We start from the raw sequence: 19,929 nt of genomic DNA, 5'->3' as shown, positions 1-19,929 counted from the left end.
AAATGTTAATTGTACTAAAATACATGAATATTTTTATGCCATCTTCACTGTTTCCAAGTGTACAGTTCAGTTAAGTACATTCATGTTGTTATGTAGCTGATCACCGGAACTCTTCATTCTGCAAAACTGAAAGTCTATCCCCATTAAACAGTGCTATATCCTTTGCCCCCTCCTCCAGCCTCTGCCAACCTCTGTCCTACTTTCCATCTCTATGAACCTGACTTCTCTAGGGGCCTCAGATAAATGAAATCCTACAGCATATTTCTGTGTCTTGTTTATTTCACATGACATGCCATCAAGGTTCATCCATGTTGTAGCATAAGTCAGGATCTCCTTCCTTTTTAAAGCTAAATAATATTCCATCTTGTATTCCTTTGTGATGCTTATCACCATTTTTGTTTCTTTAACCATTTCAAGTATGATAATTCTTAGTCTCTCATAATTATAACATTAGATGTCTTTGAGCATCTACTTCTATTGTTCTGCTGATTTTCCTTCATGGTGGCTGATTCTCCTCAGTGTTTGGCAGTGTTCTTTATGAGGTTGTAATAGAATGAACTTTATACCATGAGATCTTGATAGCTATCATGAGGAGGAATTTTTCTAATTAAAAAAATTTTTTTTATTTGTGTATAGTTGATTTGCCATGTTGTGCTAGTTTCACATGTACAACAAAGTATATCAGTTACACATATACATGTATCCACTCTTTTTCTGATTCTTTTCCCCTGTAATAGGCCATTTCAGTGTGTTGAGTAGAGTTCCCCGTGCTACACAGTAGGACTAGTTACCCACTTTTTGGTTATCTGTTTTATATGTAATAGTACATATATATAATTCCCAATCTCCCAGTTTATCCTTCCTTCCCTCTTAACCCTGGTAACCATAAATAGTAACATCTGTAACTGTATTTCTGTTTTGTATATAAATTCATTTGTATAATTTTCTTTTAGGTTCCACATATAAGCAATATCATATGGCATTTGTCTTTCTCACTCACTTCACTCAGTATGACAATCTCTAGGTGCATCCATGTTTCTGCAAATGGCATGATTTCATTCTTTTTTATGGCTAAGTAATACTCCATTTTGTGTATATGTGTGTGTGTGTGTGTGTGTGTGTAGTATACCACATCCTTTTTTAGGGTGAACTTTTTTTCTAATTCACCAAGGGCAGAGCCCTTGGGGATCCAAGTTTCATGCAGTTGCCTCTGTTCTGACTTTTCTCTCCATATGGATCCAAGACCTGTACTTCTTTTATTTTTAATTGAAATATAGTTGATCTACAATGTTGTGTTAATTTCAGGCATACAGCAAAGTGACTCAGTTATACATATATGTGTGTGTATATTCTTTTTCAGATTCTTTTCCATTATAGGTTATTACAAGATTTTGAATATAATTACCTGTGCTATACAGTAGGTCCTTGTTGTTTATCTGCTAAAGGTATCTGTTAATCCCCAACTCCTAGTTTATCCCTTGCCCCCCCACCTTTGGCAGCCACAAGTTTGCTCCCCAAAAGTTTGCTTGGTGAGTTCATTTTTGTTTTGTATATAAGTTCACTTGAATCATTTTTCAAGGTTTCACATATAAGTGATGGTGAGGACATATGGTATTTGTCTTTCTCTTTCTGACTTACTTCACTTAGTATGATCATCGCTAGGTGTATCCATGTTCTGCAAATGGCATTATTTAATTCTTTTTTATGACTGAAGAATATTGCATTGTATTAGTATCTCTATACGACTTCTTCTTTATCCATAAGTGTCAGTGGACACAGGTTCCTCCCATGTCTTGGCTGTTTTAAATAGTGCAGCTATGAACATTGGGGTGCATGTATCCTTTCTGATTAGTTTTCTCCAGATTTATGCCCAGGAATGGGATTGCAGGGTCACATGGTAGCTCTATTTTTAGTGTTTTAGGAAACCTCCATACTCTGTTCCATGGTGACTGCACCAATTTACATTCTCATCGACAATGTAGGAGGGTTCCCTTTTCGCTACACCCTCTCCAGCATTTATTTTTTGTAGACTTAAAAAAAAAAAGATTTATACAACTTTCACACAGCAGAAAAATACAAATTCTGTTCAAATTCCTATATACTGTAAACCAGGAGACACTGGAACATATCCAGGGACATAAAGATTCAAAAATTTCATGGTCTAAAGTTATTGAAATCATACAGAGTCTGTTCTCTTATCACTGTAAAATTTTGTTAGAAACCCATATCAAAAGATATTTGAAAGTAATCCACGTATTTTCAAATGCAATGTGACATTTGCTGGGAGACATACTATTTGTAGACTTTTTGATGATGGCCATTCTGACAGGTGTGAAGTGATACTTCATTGTAGTTTTGATTTGCATTTCTCTGTTAGTGATGTTGAGCATCTTTTCATGTATCTGTTGGCCATCTGTAAAAGACCTGTACTCTTGACACCTCTACCCTCCCTCTCCTTCCCAGAAATTGGTGATAGAAAGATACTTTTAACTACTGATTTCAGTTCTGGCTTAACCTTTTAATATTTAATATTTTAACTTTTCTGTTATCCTCTGATATTTCCCTTTTAATTACGTATAGCTCAGCTTTTCTTTTACAAGCTTGTCTTTTATACTTTATCCATAATATTTTGGTATTTATTTAGATTTCAGAATATGTAGTTTGCTATATTGCCATATATGGAAATTCTGAGCATTAAAAATTTTACCCATTGTCAACAATATTGGAAACAGGAAAGAAATCTAAAAAAGAGAGGATATATGTATATGTATGTGCTTAATTGCTCAGTCATGTCTAACTCTTTGGAACCTTACAGACTGTAACCCAGTCGTCGTCCAGGGGTTTTGCCAGGCTCCTCTGTCCATGGGATTCTCCAGGCAAGAATACTGGAGTGGTTTGCCATTTCCTCCTCCAGAGGATCTTCCCAACCCAGAGATGAAACCTACGTCTCCTGCACTGCAACCGGATTCTTTCCCGCTGAGTGTCTAGGAAGCCCCGTGGATACGTGTAGCTGTTTCACTTTGTTGTACAACAGAAACTAACACAGCATTACAAAGCAACTACATGCCAATAAAAACAAAATTAAGAACTGTCAAAACAAAAAAATTATTATTGGAAACAGGATTGCTGTGATGTTGGGAAGTTAGGAAAGAGGATGGCCCTTTTGCTGTGGGGAGGACTGAAGGGCAGCAGTATTGTCATCCATCTGAATGCCTTTCTGACTTACTGAGTCTCTGGGATTTGTGGTGAGGCCATAATAATATTGTGTGAAACTCCTGGGATTGCTTTGGTTTCTGAAATATTACCTCCATTTTTGTCATTTTGATCTCTCCCATTGTTGACTGATACTATCCACTCTCAATTTAATATTTTCCCAAAGGAAATTCAGCACGCTCATGGAGGATGTTTATAGCCACATTTGTTGGCAGTCATCTCTGACGTCTTTTAATTATTCTTATCATTTGTCTTGCTCTTAACAAGACTGTAAACCAGGTTTCCAAGTGTGAAAGTGCTACAGCTGCTCTGGGATTGGTCTTGGTTGAAAAGTCGTTTTGTATTGTTTTTTTTGGCTTGGTCCAGCTAGGAGCTTCCTGATGCTCAGATTTTCTGTTTGGAGACTGTTTTATGCAGACAGGTCTACAGTCTGTATGTTCCATTCAGTTCCTGTTACTGTTCTCTTCGCTGTTTGCAGTGCACTGCTAGCACTAGTGAGCTAGCCCCAGAGACCGTTGCTGCGAGATTCCCTAGTCACATTATTTTGAAAAGAACTGTTCAACAGTAGCTTAGATGTACCTGTTACTTTTGCTAGGATTTAAGACAGATTATAGAAAGAAGTTGGATGGTCTTCTCACCAGATTTCCAGTATGAATCTTGCCTAACATTCATCTTTAACTGGAACAGAGGTTGAAAGTGAAAATCAGAAAGGAGAATGAGTCAGGAGGTCCCCAGTATGGTTCACATATATTCACTGGTAGATTCAAGCTGCCGGATGATTTTAAAGGAACACGCGTACCGGTATCCTGCCTCTCCAGCAGCCTTATACTCAACCTCTCCCAGGAGGGCAGCAAGTACCAGCCCACATTTGTCTTACTCACAACAAAGTGAAAGTGAAAGTCACTCAGTCGTGTCCGACTCTTTGCGACCCCGTGGACTATACAGTCCATGGAATTCTCCAGGCCAGAATACTGGAGTGGGTAGCCTTTCCCTTCTCCAGGGGATCTTCCCAACCCAGGGATTGAGCCCAGGTCTCCCACACAGCAGGCAGATTCTTTACCAGCTGAGACATAAGGGAAGCCCCATAACAAAACCAAGCGTAAATTGGGAGCTGGGGATTAACAGATACACTCTACTGTATATAAAACAGATAACCAGGATCTACTGTGTAGCACAGGGAGCCATATTCAATACCTTGTGATAATCTATAATGGAGAAGAATCTTAAAAAGATTAGATATATGCCTATATATCTCACTGAATTCCTTTGTTGTACTCCTGCAACTAACACACCATTTTAAATTGCTATATGTCAATAAAAAAGTAAAAAAAAAAAAAAAAAAAAAAAAAAAAACACTTAAATAAGGCTGTCAATAATGTAATGTGAAAATATTAAAAATTCAGAGTAGCAAAACCCCCCAAAACCCAGCTTTGACTGACTTGAAGAGAAAAACTTATATGAAGGCCGCTAGGAGAGCACAGAATTTTCGGGCTGACTCAGTCACCAGACTTCAGCATGGTGGGAACCAGGTCCCCTCCAAAAAGCAGGAAGCCAGATGTTATCTTATAGCAGAAGCATCCAGCTGGGGTACTGTGCTGTGTCGCTCAGTCATGTCAACTCTTTACGACCCCATGGACTGTGGTCCGCCAGGCTTCTCTGTCCATGGGGTTCTCCAGGCAAGAATACTGGATTGGGTTGCTGTGCCCTCCTCCAGGGGATCTTCCCAATCCGGGGATCGAACCCAGGTCTCCTGCACTGCAGGCAAATTCTTTACCAGCTGACACCAGGGAGGCCTGGGGACAGTGATTAAATGGACGAACCTGTCATTTTAGCCTCCTCGGCACTCTGCCCAAGACTTGAATCCCAGGCAGGTAATTGATTGATTTGGTGGGGGTTCCATAGCTGCCCCATGAGTGCGAAAGGTGAGGGAACTGGATTCAGAGCCCCTCCAGATGATATCCAAAGTTGAAACGACCTCTGAAAGAAATCTGTGGTGCACTCATAAATAAGGCATCCATGTGAGGCAACCAAACACCAATAGATGTCTATCTCAGGTTCACTGTGAATCCCAGGAATGTTTGAGGCAATGACAACTTAAGATCAAAAGCAGATTAACCATCTACAGTTTGTTTTTGTTATTTAGTTGCTCAGTTGTGTCTAATTCTTTGTGATCCCATGAACTCTAATCTACCAGGCTCCTCTGTCCATGGGGTTTTCCAGGCAAGAATACTGGCGTGGGTTGCCATTTCCTTCTTCAGGGGATTTTCCTGACCCAGGGATCGAACCCACATCTCCGATATTACTGTCAGTCACTAAATCATGTCCAATTCTTTGCGACCCATGGACTGCAGCACGCTGGGCTTCCCTGTCCTTCACTATCTTCCGGAGTTTGCTCAAATTCATATCCACTGTGTCAGTGATGCCATCCAACCCTCTCATCCTCTTTCACCCCCTTCTGCTCCTGTCCTCAGTCTTTCCCAGCATCAAGGTCTTTTGCAATGAATTAGCTCTTTATATCAGGTGGCCAAAGTTTTGGAGCTTTAGCTTCAGCATTAGTCTTTCCAATGAATATTCAGGGTTGATTTCCTTTAAGATTGACTGATTTGACCTCCTTGTTGTCCAAGGGACTCTCGCAAATCTCCAGCACCACAGTTTGAAGTGGATTCTTTACCACTGAGCCACCGGGGAAGCCCCTAACCGTCCACAATACATTTCATTAATACAGTCAATTATAAATGTTTTGGGGGTTTATTAATAATTTCTCAGGTGTTTTTAGATGTATTTTCTCTTCTTATTTGTTTTGCCCTTTAGGCATTTCAGTTCTCATTATTTCCTCTCTAAGAGATGGGATAGATGACATTTTTTAAAACTTTACATGCTTGTATGCATCAAATGACATAGAAACATTTGTTTGCAGGACAGTGGCATGAAGACTCTATTAAGCATAATGATATTTATGGGGTTAACTAATTTTATTTTGTTTTAATTGCATATTGGATCAGCATAGAACTCAAGATAGATTGATTTGCTAAGTTTGAAAGGTCTCCAGGGAGACGGATGTCCCTTTATTTATTATGTCTTGTTTCCATAGGAATTGGTTATCTTAAGATAGGGAAAAGTGGTGACTTAATGAGTGTCAAGACTATGATTTTTTTTTTTTTAATTTCTGGGCTTATTTTGAGTAGTTTTAAGCCTTCAGAGTCATACAACAAAGAAATATTCTAACATTATGCATCATGTGGAAGAACTTCTGAATTCTTAGAAGTGGTGACATATTCTCCCCTGCAGGACTTTAAAGATTGGGATTAGTTATTTGGGGGGATAGCATGGTGCCCTAGGTATAAATTTAGTTTAACTTACCTTTTGGATGCGGCATGCGAGGTCTTAGTTCCCTGACCACGCATCAAACCCTTGACCCTACAGGGGAAGCGTGGATTCTTAACCCCTGAACCACGAGGGAAGTGCTGGTGCTTTAGATATAGAGTCCTTCAGATACTGAGTGACTTCTCTGAGTCACGTTCTGTGTCACCGCCCTCCTGTATAGCTCATCGTCTCCCAGGAGAAGACAGGCATGTAAATAGGTATGTGTGCCACTAGCTTGGGACTCCACAGTCAAAACAAAGGTGTTGTTTTATCAGTACTGAAAATGAGCTAAACCTCCTGAGGCAGGCAGTCTGGGCTGTGAGGGCAGGTTCCCTGCTTCTAAGCTTTCTGATAGCGGGTGTGAGAAAATGTTTACTTGTTTATTTATTTATTTTTACTAATGTACAGTTGATTTACACTCAGGTGTACAGAAAAGTGATTCAGCTACATACACGCACACACATGACCTCTAAGGGTTTAAGACTACTCAAAATAAGCCTAGAAATTAAAAAAAAAAAATCATAATCTTGAAGACATTCATTAGGTCACCACTTTTCTCTACTCCAAGATAACCAATTCTAGCTATCTCTGATGATAAGCTGGCCTTGTGTCAAAGTCACAGATATATATGTATTATCATCATTCTTTGCAGTGCCATAGATGGTAGCATGCCAGGCTCTTCTGTCCTCTATCTCCTGTAGCTTGCAGATTCATGTCCATTGAGTCGATGATGTTATCTAACCATCTCATCATCTGCCACCCCCTTTTCCTTTTGCCTTCCATCTTTCCCAGATCAGGGTCTTTTTCAGTGAGTTGGCTCTTTGCATCAGGTGGCCAGAGTATTGGACCTTCAGCATCAGGCCTTCCAATGAATATTCAGGGTTGATTTCCTTTAGGACTGACTGGTTTGATCTCCTTGAGGTCCTAGGGACTCTCAAGAGTCTTCTCCACACCACAGTTTGAAAGCATTAGTTCTTTGGAGCTCAGCTGTCTTTATGGTCCAACTCTCACATCCATAGATGACTACTCAAAAAACCATAGCTATGACCTTTTTTGGCAAAGTGATATCTCTGCTTTTTAATATGCTGTCTAGGTTTGTCATAACTTTCCTTATAAAGTCTTAATTTCACGACTGCAGTCACTGTCCACAGTGATTTTGGAGCCCAAGAGAATAAAATCTGCCACTGCATCCGGATATATATATATCTACTTCCAGACATATATGTATGTGTATATATAAACACATACATATATATTCTATAGGTTATTATAAGATATCGAATGTAGTTGTCTGTGCTATACAGTAGGCCCTTCTTAGTTATTTTATATATAGTAATATATATCTGTTAATTCCAAATTATCAATTTATTCCTCTCCCCTTTCCCTTTTGGTAATTATAAAGTTGTTTTCTATGTTTGTGCCTCTGTTTCTGTTTTGTAATTAAGTTCATTTATATCATTGTTTTAGATTCCACATGTAAGTGATATCATATAAAATCTGTCTTTCTCTGTCTGACTTATTTCACTTAGTATATTTATTTCTTCACATCTACACTAGCCCATGTGCTGACTCAATAAATATTTGATGTCCAGACTGCATGGTTGTCATTCTTGGTTGTCACTAAGGAACAAAATAACAGGAAGATATCACCTGCCTACGCCTTCTGCTGGGAAGAAAACTCATTATGTGTCTCTTTTTGGAGCTCACAGACACATTCTTTAGCCCCTCCTTAGTCACTGACCATGACCTTACCAACACCCACTATGTTCTGAGTTTTGCTTTTATTAGGGTGCCCATTTCATCTCATGGCATGTTTTTCCTGATGGGCTTATCCTGCCTTTGGAACAAGGCGTTTGTTTGACCTGTGTAAACGTGTTGTTTTTCAGAGCATCCTGCACATAGCACACTCGTGGTCTGTTGAACTGAAGTGTCATTTGATAGTTTGGAGACATCATTTTTCTGTCTGTTTAATATCTGCTCTAGTTATTAATATCTGCTGTAATATGGGCAGACTCAGAAACTTACCTCATTGAGAGAGGACTCCATCATAGATTCTAATCCTGAGTATTCATTGGAAGGACTGATGCTGAAGCTGAAGCTCCAATACTTTGGCCACCTAATGTGAAGAGCTGACTCATTGGAAAAGACCCTGATGCTGGGAAAGGTTGAAGGCAGGAGGAGAAGGGAGCAACAGAGGACGAGATGGTTAGATGGCATCACCGACTCAATGGACATGAGTTTGAGCAAGCTCCAGAAGATGGTGAAGGACAGGGAAACCTGGTGTGCTGCAGTCCATGGGGTGGCAAAGAGTCAGACACACCTGAGTGACGGAACATGAACCATCACAGATTCAAATGTCCTGCTGCTGCCCACTTTGGGAACAGAGTGCTGACTTCAGTATTCAGGTAGTATCATCCTTTTGTTCCAGGTATCAAGACATTCAACACACAGTGAGTTTTTTTGTTGGGATGTGATGACTTGAGATGCCACGTTGGTGATACATACTATACCCTCCAAGTGTGTATGCTAGGTATGCATGCTAGATTTTGACTAGTGATCATTTTCTCCTCACTAGGGTCTAATGATGACCTTTAGTGACTATGTGACTGAAGTCTGGTTAGACTAGATTATTCTCCAGGTCCGACATGTTCCACTTTGGCTTGTTCTACTGGGAGGCTTATCTCTTGTTTCAGAACCCTAATTACTCATGAGTCATAGGTTACTATTAACCTATGCACTTTTCAATAAAAAATACTAAGTACCAGATTACATCAGTGGGAGGCTTTCCTGTTCCCTAAGGTGAATGGAAAAATCCTTGCTCTCTGCTTTTGAAAATGCCTCTGTGAAGCAATTCTCTTTTTTTTCTGGTCTGGATGTGCTGTTTTTTAATCTTCTTTGGTGGCTGTGATCCTTCCTCTGGCATTAGTGTCCTTTTTTGCACTATTTATAGACGGGAAGGACATTTTAAAACATGCTTTACCAAAAGATGACTGTCTTAAAATTTGACTTTAAATGTGTTCCCCATTTAAAATAAATGCAGTTGCCATGACACTTCCCATGGAGCCTCATTGAACATCCTCTTACCCGTGGTTGCTTAAGCAGTTACCATCCGGTCACCTCAAATCCAAATGCACGTGGTCAACTCTCTTACATCCCAGTTCCCACCACTAGCCTTTTAGTTCACAAGCTTTGCCCTCATGTTACTACGTGGTACCATGGGTAAGGCAGTTGCATGCTCGGTGGCTCTTTTGCCTGCCTGGTGAAGGATTTTCTGGCACAGCATCAGCACACTGGCAAGTGTAAATGACTTTGGTTCATCACTTTCCACCTTCTCCAATGCTTTATCATCAACCTATTGTGGGAAGAATGACTTCACCACGTGCTGGGGTTGGGTCTACGATTAAAAGTAAGAGGCAACAGCAGTCCTGTGTCCTCTGAATGGGTCTGGATCCCAGTACAGAGGTTCTGTTCACATCAGTGTCCTTCTGCCTCTTTTTGAAGAGGCTTTTTCACATTTTACTAGAAAATTCATTACTAACTTTATTTAAAGAGTGAGACTTCTTGATGCAATTAATTTTGTAAAATTATTTTATTGAATAATTTACAAGGTTGTAAATTACAAGGTTGATTTACAAGGTTGTGTTTATTTTCTTTGTCCAGCAAAGTGACTCAGTTATACGTATGGAAACACTTATATTCTTTTCCATTGTGGCTTATCACAGGATGTTGAATATAATTCCCTGTGCTATACAGCAGGACCTTGTTGCTTATCCATTTAAATTGTGGCTTGAAATCCTTTTGTTTATATGGTTGTTTCCTTGGCCCTCAAAACCTTTGCTTATTTTTTGAATTCAGAATTAACTGTCCTTCCCCAGCATTTCCAAAGTCCATCGCTTTTGTCACTGCACTTTCACTATACTGTCTGTGTAACTTATATTAATGGAGCTCCGACTCTGACTGGTTGAGCTTCTGGATTAAGGGCAGCATTTTATTCATCTGTATATTCCTGAGACCATTCTAACACCTTATATCTAGGGATGTTCAGTAAGCAGTTGTTAATAATTTACAAAAACCTATGTTTACTTATCCCAAACCTTTTTGTTGTTGCTTTGTTTTATAAGAAGACTTTATTGGAGTATAGTTGATTTTTATCACATTGTGTTAGTTTCAGATATGCAGTGAAGTGATTCAGTTATACATCTATCCACTCTTTTTAAGGTTTTTTTCCCATATAGACCATTTGCAGAGTATTGAGTGGCATTCTCTGTGCTATACAGTAGATCCTTATTATCTCTCTTATACATAGTAGTGTATGTAATTTGAAAAGATACCTGTGCCCCAACATTCACTGCAGCACTATTTACAATAGCCAAGACATGGAAGCAACCTAAATGCCCATCAGTGGAGGAGTGGATAAAGAAGATTAGGTACATATATACAATGGAATATTACTCAGCCATTAAAAAAAAATAATAATAATACCATTTGCAGCAATATGGACAAACCTAGAGATTGTCATACTGAGTGAAGTACCCCAAACTTCTGAGAATGCTTTAATGGTATCAAGTTCTCCTGAACCTACAAAGGAAACCTATCAGTTTCCCCAGGGCAGCCCTGGAGATGTGTCTATGCATTAGCACACCCTCCATGCTCTGATGTCCGAACTGCTCACTAGCCAGCCATGTGACTTTTGATGATGTATATTGCTTTGTAGAAGAGTCAGATTATTCCCCAGAGCAGCCCTGGAGATGTGTCTATGCATTAGCACGCCCTCCATACCCTGGTGTCCGAGCTGCTCACTAGCGAGCCGTGTGACTTTTGATGATGTATATTGCTTTGTGGAAGAGCCAAATTATTGTTTTCCTTAGTCATGGTAGGGACTGTTCTATTGGGTGGTTCGTGCCTTGGATGAAGGAACGCTTGAATGTACCCTTAGCATCCTGTGAAATTCCCAAGGGCTGTCCCAGTACCGTGAGCAGGGACTTGTGAATAAATACTCTACTCTAATGTGAAAAGCTAGGCTTGGGCTGAGAAACTAATGTAGAAGTTTCTAGTAAACTGGGCCAGGGCAGGTGTCTCAGACCCAAGGCCTGGGAAGCCCTCATACTTCAGATTTTGCCACCAGAGGATCCTAAGGGTGTTAGTCATGTTGGCCATGTGGAGAAGTACAGAGAAGGCCAAAGAACTTTTCAACCCCTTCTGTTTCCTCCCTTCCCCCATAGTAGCTCTAGTGGCAAATGGTGGAAAAGAAATGTTTGCTTATTAAGAACTAAAACAACAAAGTTCCTGTTCCCGTTTCTTCAGGAAATATCCAAGGAGGACTTCTCTGGTGGTCCAGTGGTTAAGACTTCATGCTTCTACTGCAGGGAACGCAGGTTCAATACCTGGTTAGAGAAGTTCCACATGGTGAGGCCAAAAAATAAAATTAAGTTAAAAGATACAATTTTTTAGTTAAAAAAAATTTTAAATAAAGAAGAAATGTCCAAGGAAATAAGTTTTATTTTTTAACATCTGTTTATTTATTAATGTCATCATCAACTGAACACAATTTTTTGCTATTTTTACTCTGTAAGATACACAGAAATACAAATTTACATGAAAATTTATTTGTGTATTTATTAGTTTCATCAAAACAGAATTGTTCTATGTACATTAATTCGGAAGTTGCATTTTTCACTTTACAACATCTATAATGGCCATCCACAATTATGAACAAATAGTTCTAAGTCATTTTTAAAAATAATGGTGTGATATTCCATGGCATATCATAATTTATTTAACCATTGTGTTATTTATGGAAAATAAGGGATTTCTTCTCCAGTTTTTGCCACCAGAGATGTATTGAATTAAACATAACTACAATACATGGTATCCTTACATATTAGTGTTTGTATCTCTTTTTTCAGCAGAGCAACCCCAAACCACATTGCTGAATCAAAAAATATATATGTTTTGATGTTAATAAATGCTATTATTTTCTTCAAATGAAATAATTCATTCTCCTATCAGCAACATATGAGAATATCTGTTTCAAGGAAAAATATGTTAGCCCAATTTCTCCCTTTCTTTGGGCTTCCTTGATGGCTCAGATGGTAAAGAATCTGCTTGCAATGCAGAAGATCCGGGTTTGATCTCTGGATTGGGAAGATCCCTTGGAGGAGGGCATGGCCACCCACTCCAGTATTCTTGCCTGGAGAATTCCATGGACAGAGGAGCCTGGCGGGCTACAGTCTCTGTGGTCGCAAAGAGTTAGACAGGACTGAAGTGACTTAGCACACACTCCTTTTCTTCGTGGCCTTCTTACCATAGCTGTTCCACTAAGGTGTTTTTATGACCAATAGGTTTGTATCTGACATCTACTAGGCAAGATTCATTCTCATCTTGTGACTTGTTTGCTTAAGGTCTCAGAATCTCTTATCTTTGGTTTTGCTTTTGTTTTCCATCTGAAAAAACAAATTTTATCATTTTAGGAAGCAGTAGGCATTTCTAGAATTCTCTTTCATGTAAGTCTATTGTCTGTGACAGATTACTCAGTGTTTTAAGGAGGAAATTGGTTCCAGTGGATAACATCAGTACGAAAGAACCAAGCAAATCTTTGGAAGCTACAGAAACTGGTTGGAGAAATATCATCAGTGTGATGACAAGCTTATATGGATTCTGCAAGGAGTGAAGAAGCAGTTATAAAAGATTTTATATTTTAAGCCTGGAAACGTGGGTGGGCTGCCATCTTGACTACATTTAAAATTAACCACAGTGTTGAAGCTTCAACTTGAGTATATAATGTAGAAGAGGTGTTGCAGAAATACATGCATCAAATGTTGGACTTTTATGCCGTCTGTTTGCTGTTACTTTGGAGCACTTAGGAAGAGTTATTTATTATAATACCAAGGGAAGAGAAGGGCTAATGGATGAAATATTTGACTATCTGAAAAAGTTAATAAGACTCTCTTATGTTTGTAGAAATGGCATGCTGATTGCTAATTTATTGTCTTATAAAATTTAGATAAAATATCCCTCTTATAATTAGTCGCTCTTTTCAGAGTAGTTTTTCTTCGCCATTCGTGCCTATTATATTTCAAAATGTTACTGTTAGAGTGAAACCAGAAAACAATGGAAGTCTTTAAGCCACACATGACAATGTTCTCTGCTGCCTGACTCTTTGATTTTGTTTCTAAGAGATCTGAGATATTTGACATAGGCAGTGAGATGAAAAAAGGAGCTCCAACTAAACAATCATGTCCCCCCAGACCCAGACTGTCTAGCACAACTTTAACTTGGAACTTTGGAAAACATTGACTCTAGGCTGGATCTTGCCTGAGATTGTAACACTATATTGAATTCCTCTCCAGTAATGATTTATATTAATGATGCATCTTATCTTTGAGGTACCTTCAGATAATTTTGTCAGAAAAATAATGGTAAGGTGTAGAGAAATGCGGTTGATTTCCTTACCAAGTCTAGAAAACAAGTTCAACAGTCCCATCAGAATGAATGATTCTATTTCTAAATATTTTCAGACAGCTGGAATGAATTTTTTTTTAATTTATTTTAATTGGAGGCTAATTACTTTACAATATTGTATTGGTTTTGCCATACGTTGACATGAATCCGCCACGGGTGTACATGTGTCCCCCATCCTGAACCCCCCTCCCACCTCCTTCCCTATCCCATCCCTCTGGGTCATCCCAGTGCACCAGCCCCGAGCACCCTGTCTCATGCATCGAACCTGGACTGGCGGTTCGTTTCACATATGATAATTTACATGTTTCAATACCATTCTCCCAAATCATCCCACGCTCGCCCTCTCCCACAGAGTCCAAAAGACTGTTCTATACATCTGTGTCTCTTTTGCATACAAGGTTATTGTTTCCATTTTTCTAAATTCCATATATATGTGTTAGTATACTGTTGGAATGAATTTTTAAATCTTAACAGTCTGTTAAGAAATCTGAAAAAAAAAAGCAGCTTACTTTTCATTGCTATAAAATTATCAAGTAAGTTTGCTTATTTATCAGATAACATGTTCTCCAAATGATGCCATAGGTCAAGTTCAAGACTGAAAAGTTATATATCCTCTTTAAAAATTTTTTTCCCTGAACATCTAAAATGTTATGTTTTCACAGGGAGAATTTATTACAAGTCTATATGTTAAAGTGAACCAGCAAACATTTATTTTAAGAAAATAAGTTCATTGGTATGGGAGAAATCAAAGATGGATAATACATCTTAACAGACATTTTAGGTAAGGCACAGTAATGTTTTGCTTTTAGGACTTCATAGGCTACTAGGGGAAAGAATACTTGTCCATAAGTAAAATTACCTTCAGGAAAGAAAACAAATCCTACAAGCATAGTATGAAAAAATAACTAGCAAACTATTTAGGGACAAAAACATTTGAAGAGGAGAAAAATAATACCTACTGATTTCTCTTTAGGAACAGAATTTAAATAAATTAGTTTAAAATTTTGTTAAAATTTTTTTTAAAGGAAAGTGCTTTCAGAGACTTAAGTGAACTCTGCTTCATAAAATACTTTAAAACTGCTTCAGGATATATTATCAGTAATTCTCTCTATATAATATCTTAATGAATTTATAAATTTGCTAATGGAAACAATCAAGAATTATAAATTGGTGTGATAAATTGTGTGTATTTGTGGGTAGATAAGTTTATAGGCTGGTAGCTATAATCCTATGAACATAAAATTATTCAGATAATTAGAATTAATTGGAATAGACTTATAGCCTTTGAAAATTCTGGAACTTTTTAACATGATTTACATTATAAATGTGTGATAAGTTAAAAAATTAAAGCTAAAATTATATTGGATCTATCACAGTGTTCTGTTTTATTGAAGTATCTTTAATTTGGCTTTTCAAAGTGGGAAAATATATGGAATCAATTTAGTATTTTAATACAGTTTATTATCTTTTTGGTACTTTTAAATACAGCCCCAAATAAGGACCAAATTGTCTATTAAATAATGCCCCCTTTTTTTAGTTGATCACAGGACAGTTCACTGTTTGGATTTATAGCAGATTATATACATTATATTGTTGAGAAATGTATATCATAGGTTGCCTGTGTGAAAGTATATCCCTAAGTAAAGTTCCACCAGTTTTATAAACATTAATGTGCCTTTTGGAGACTGGGTCTTTCATAATTACATGGTGTCTCATGTATTTGCTCTACTGTGTGCTTGTTATTTTTTTCTGGTTTGAGGAATCTGTTCAGTGGGATGTTTGTTAGATCAGCTGGCCCTCCGCACTGCGGTGAATAGTCATGCAAACAGATGGAGAGATTTAATTTTCAGTTAGGAAAGGGTTCCATAGCAACTCCTAAGTAAAATATATGTCTGGCCACATTTTCTGGGCTGCTGCTGTTGCAAACCAAACATATACTTAAGTGTGATCTGGAGAGAGACGTTTAAAATACATGCTGCTCATCTAGTCCCTGAAAATCTTCTCTCTTCTTCAGTGGAGAATATTTCTTTATTTCAGAAACATCGAGCATGTGTATGTGTCTGTTTGTGTACCTGTGTGTGTAAATGTAGCAAGTCAGATGGCTTTTAACAAGCTTTAATCAACTTCATGTAGTAAGTTAAGTCACATGAAAAAGTGTTTTCCCCGTATTTTTGTGAGTAGAAATTAATACTTTGGAAACCATGCTTCAGGGTTTAGGTTCCCAGCTACTGTAAGAAGGGCCGATGCTAAATATACCACAGTGGGTTCCAGGCAGAATATCCAAAACCTGGTGAATACCATGATAAAGATAAGAATCCTGTGAAGCCTCCTCTGTCTGGAGGCGAGTCAGCCTCAAAGCTCAAATAATGGGTGTGTTTCCTTTCAAGCGGTATATAGTGATGGTTAAAAGGCCTCCTAGTGGTACTGGGCACAGTAAGATCCTAAAGGAAAAATGTTACTCTATACAATATGTTCATACTTGGGTCTTTTTAATATAATTGCTTGACACTAATAGGTAATCAGTGTGTGGTTTATATGGTACATTTAAAGATTAAAATATTTGATCTAACTGAATTTCCTCATTCCATAACCATTTTTGATGAATGGATGTTTATATGACACCTTGCATTTGTATAAGGGCCCTTTTTTAAATCCTTTAAAATATTTTCAGTTATAGAATATGATCTTTCATGTGGTTCTTTGTTGAAAACCCCCTTTTTGATGTATAAGAAAAGAAAATTGAATTTAAAGATAAGATCATGTTTTGCAAAAACATTAAATATGAAAAATTTCAGCAAATTCTGCAGATCTAGCTTAACTCTGCTTATGAAATATCTGCCTCAAACTCCTATAGGGTTCCATATAAATAATTCTATTACTGAACAAACAATGGATGTATTTTTTTAAAATCATTGTAATGATGGAAGAGCCTTATAGATTGAGCTTCAGTTATTAATTTTGGAATCAGTCCATGTTAAAAACTCAGATGTTTCATAAGATGCCACATAATAAAGTAAATACCTTCTTCACAATTAAATCAGGTATAAATTTTAAACGAAAGTGCTATGTAAACAATTTTATCTAATATGATTATTCAATTTTATGTGTTAAAAATATGAACCTAGAGTTTTGGCAGGACAGTGTTTCAAGACAATTGCTTTTTGGGTATACTAATCAAAATATTTGACTGGAATCAAGCAGGCAGCTCTTATTATAGGCAACTCCAGTGTTCTTGCCTGGAGAATCCCAGGGATGGAGGAGCCTGGTAGGCTGCCATCAGTGGGGTTGCACAGAGTCAGACACGACTGAAGTGACTTAGCAGCAGCAGCAGCAGCCAATGTTATAATCTATGTGACTTCCCTGACCTTTGAAAGCTGAGAAAGCCACTGCCACTTTCCCATTTCCCATTCTAATTAAGGTCGCTTACTACAGTATAATTAAGTAAATGATATTTTAACATTTAGGATTAAGTTCATGACGTCTCTTCCCTAAATTGCTTTATTAGTTTCTTTTCATTTATCCTTGGACATGATTGTTTCAGGTTACAAAAATAATATGGAAGAGAATGCCTTTTGATCTAGGATGGTAAATCTTTAGTATTTTGATCCTGGGTTTGCTTAATGATCTCCTAGGCTTCATTCTAAGACAATAAAGGGTCATTATGGTAAAGCAGGTATAATCCAGTGAGTTGAAATCAGACAGATCTAGGTTTGAATTCCAGCTGTATAAATGTTTAGTGAAATCCAGCTCTTTATTTCTAAGAAATGAAAACTTGGAGAGATTAAATAACTTGACCGAAGAGTCAGAGCAAATATTTTAGATTCAGGTTATCTGACTGTGGAATTGGTCTTTCATCTCTGCATTACATTGGCGCACTTCTGTTTAGTAAACATATATGTTCATATATAACTTTTAAAAGTAAGCAGATATTCAGAATGTGTAATTTCACAAGATTTTTGCATTATGGCTCAATGATAGGATTATACATTTTGAATGTAATTCTCTTTAAATACACCTTTTTTTTTTTAAGTAACCAGAGTGACACAAAGTAATGAATCTGATGGGTACAGCTGTCTCTCAGGGACTCAAGGGAGATGGTTTCCAGGACCCCCATGGATCCAAACCTGTGGGTGGCCAAGTCCTTTACTATATAAAGTGGCTTAGTATTTGCATATAACCTGTGCACATTCTCCTGTATATCTTAACCATCTCTAGATTACTAAAACAGTGTAAATCCTAATACCTTGTACAATGTCAATATTTTGTAAATAGTTGTTAATGTGTGGAAAATTCAAGTTTTGCCTTCTGGAACTCTTCTGAAATTTTTTTCTCAAATATCTTCAATCCATGGTTGGTTGAATCCATAGATGCCCCATCTGCTAGTACAAAGGGCTAATGTAAATATTATGCCTAAAACTTTTATATGTTAGTTAAATTTCCAGCAATTTTAGGCTGGGAAAAAAACCCACAAATAACAAAAGAGTGAATTTTCACAGAAAAGAATTAAATCACCTCTGAGTTGGGAAAATAAGATATTTAAACTTGAAGCAATTATGAGTTTTCATAGTACTCTTTTATTCACAGCATCAGTGTTCACATGTGGGACATCTCTTCATGCGTTTATTGCCATTTGTGTAACTTCATTGGCAAAATGTGTATTTAAATCCTTTGTGTTTTAAAATAAAATTTTTTAAACACTTTTAGATTTACAGGAAAATCGCTTAGATGGTACAGAAAATTCTTTTAAATATCTTCCCCCCATCGTTTCCCTGATTAATAACATCTTACATTAGTATAGTACATTTGTTATAAGTAATGACCAATAGTGATACAATTTATTAACTTTGTACTTAATTAAATTTCCTTGGATTTTTACCTAATGTTGCTTTTTTGTTCTGGGATCCTCTTTGGAGTCCACACATTTTGCTCTTGTATCTCATTAGGCTGCTCTTGACTTTTTCAGACTTCCCTGGTTTTTGATGACCTTGACAACTTTGAGCAGTAGTGGGCAGATATTTACAAAATGTCATTCTATTGGTACTTGTTGAATATTTTACTTGAATGGAGTTATTGGTTTTGGGGAGGAAGTTCTCCTTGATAGAAAACCATTTTCACACAGTTTACCAAGACATGCTACCAGCTCGATGCTGATGGTGCTGACCGAGATCACTCTGCTGAGGTAGTGATTATCAGGCCTTTCCATGTGAAGTGATCCTTTGCGCCCTCTTGCCTTTACATACTATACCCTTTGGAGGGAAATCTCTATAAATAGTTCATATTTAAGAAGTAAAGAATAGCATGTATATTATCTATGGTGAAACAGATCACTAGCCCAGGTGGGATGCATGAGACAAGTGCTCGGGCCTGGTGCACTGGGAGGACCCAGAGGAGTCGGGTGGAGAGGGAGGTGGGAGGGGGGATCGGGATGGGGAATACGTGTAACTCTATGGCTGATACATGTCAATGTATGACAAAACCCACTGAAATGTTGTGAAGTAATTGGCCTCCAACTAATAAAATAAAATTAAAAAAAAAAAAAAGAGTGTATGAATATCTTTTTCATTGTGCCTTAACTAGTATTGGTTGTTAACAGCACTCAAGGTTTGGAATATCATTAAATGGTTTCTGATTTGAAAAAAAAAAAAGAAGTAGGGAGTGAGGCTCCACCTACTTGAGAGTGGAGTATCTACATAAATTACTTAGTATTTTTCTATATGAGGAAATTTGTTTCTTTCTAGTCATTTTAAATTTATTCAGTTATTTATTTATATTGATATACACTCATGGATTTTTTTTTTTACACTTTGGATTATAATATAGTACTGCTTTATTCATCATATTTCTCAAATTGTTCCCACTTTGGCTATTGGGAGCTCTTCCAGTTTGTTCCTG

At 37.5% G+C, this 19,929-nt stretch overlaps 1 protein-coding gene across 1 annotated transcript in view; it reads left to right on the top strand.

Moving 5' to 3' along the window:
* NRCAM (neuronal cell adhesion molecule) overlaps positions 1 to 19,929 on the top strand; it is a 321,909-nt gene that overhangs the window by 86,949 nt on the left and 215,031 nt on the right. The window lies entirely within an intron of this gene.

The sequence above is a fragment of the Muntiacus reevesi genome, chromosome 6 (assembly GCF_963930625.1).
Source record: "Muntiacus reevesi chromosome 6, mMunRee1.1, whole genome shotgun sequence".
In the NCBI taxonomy this organism is placed as follows: Eukaryota; Metazoa; Chordata; class Mammalia; order Artiodactyla; family Cervidae; genus Muntiacus; species Muntiacus reevesi.
This window is presented reverse-complemented; position numbering and strand designations above follow the sequence as displayed.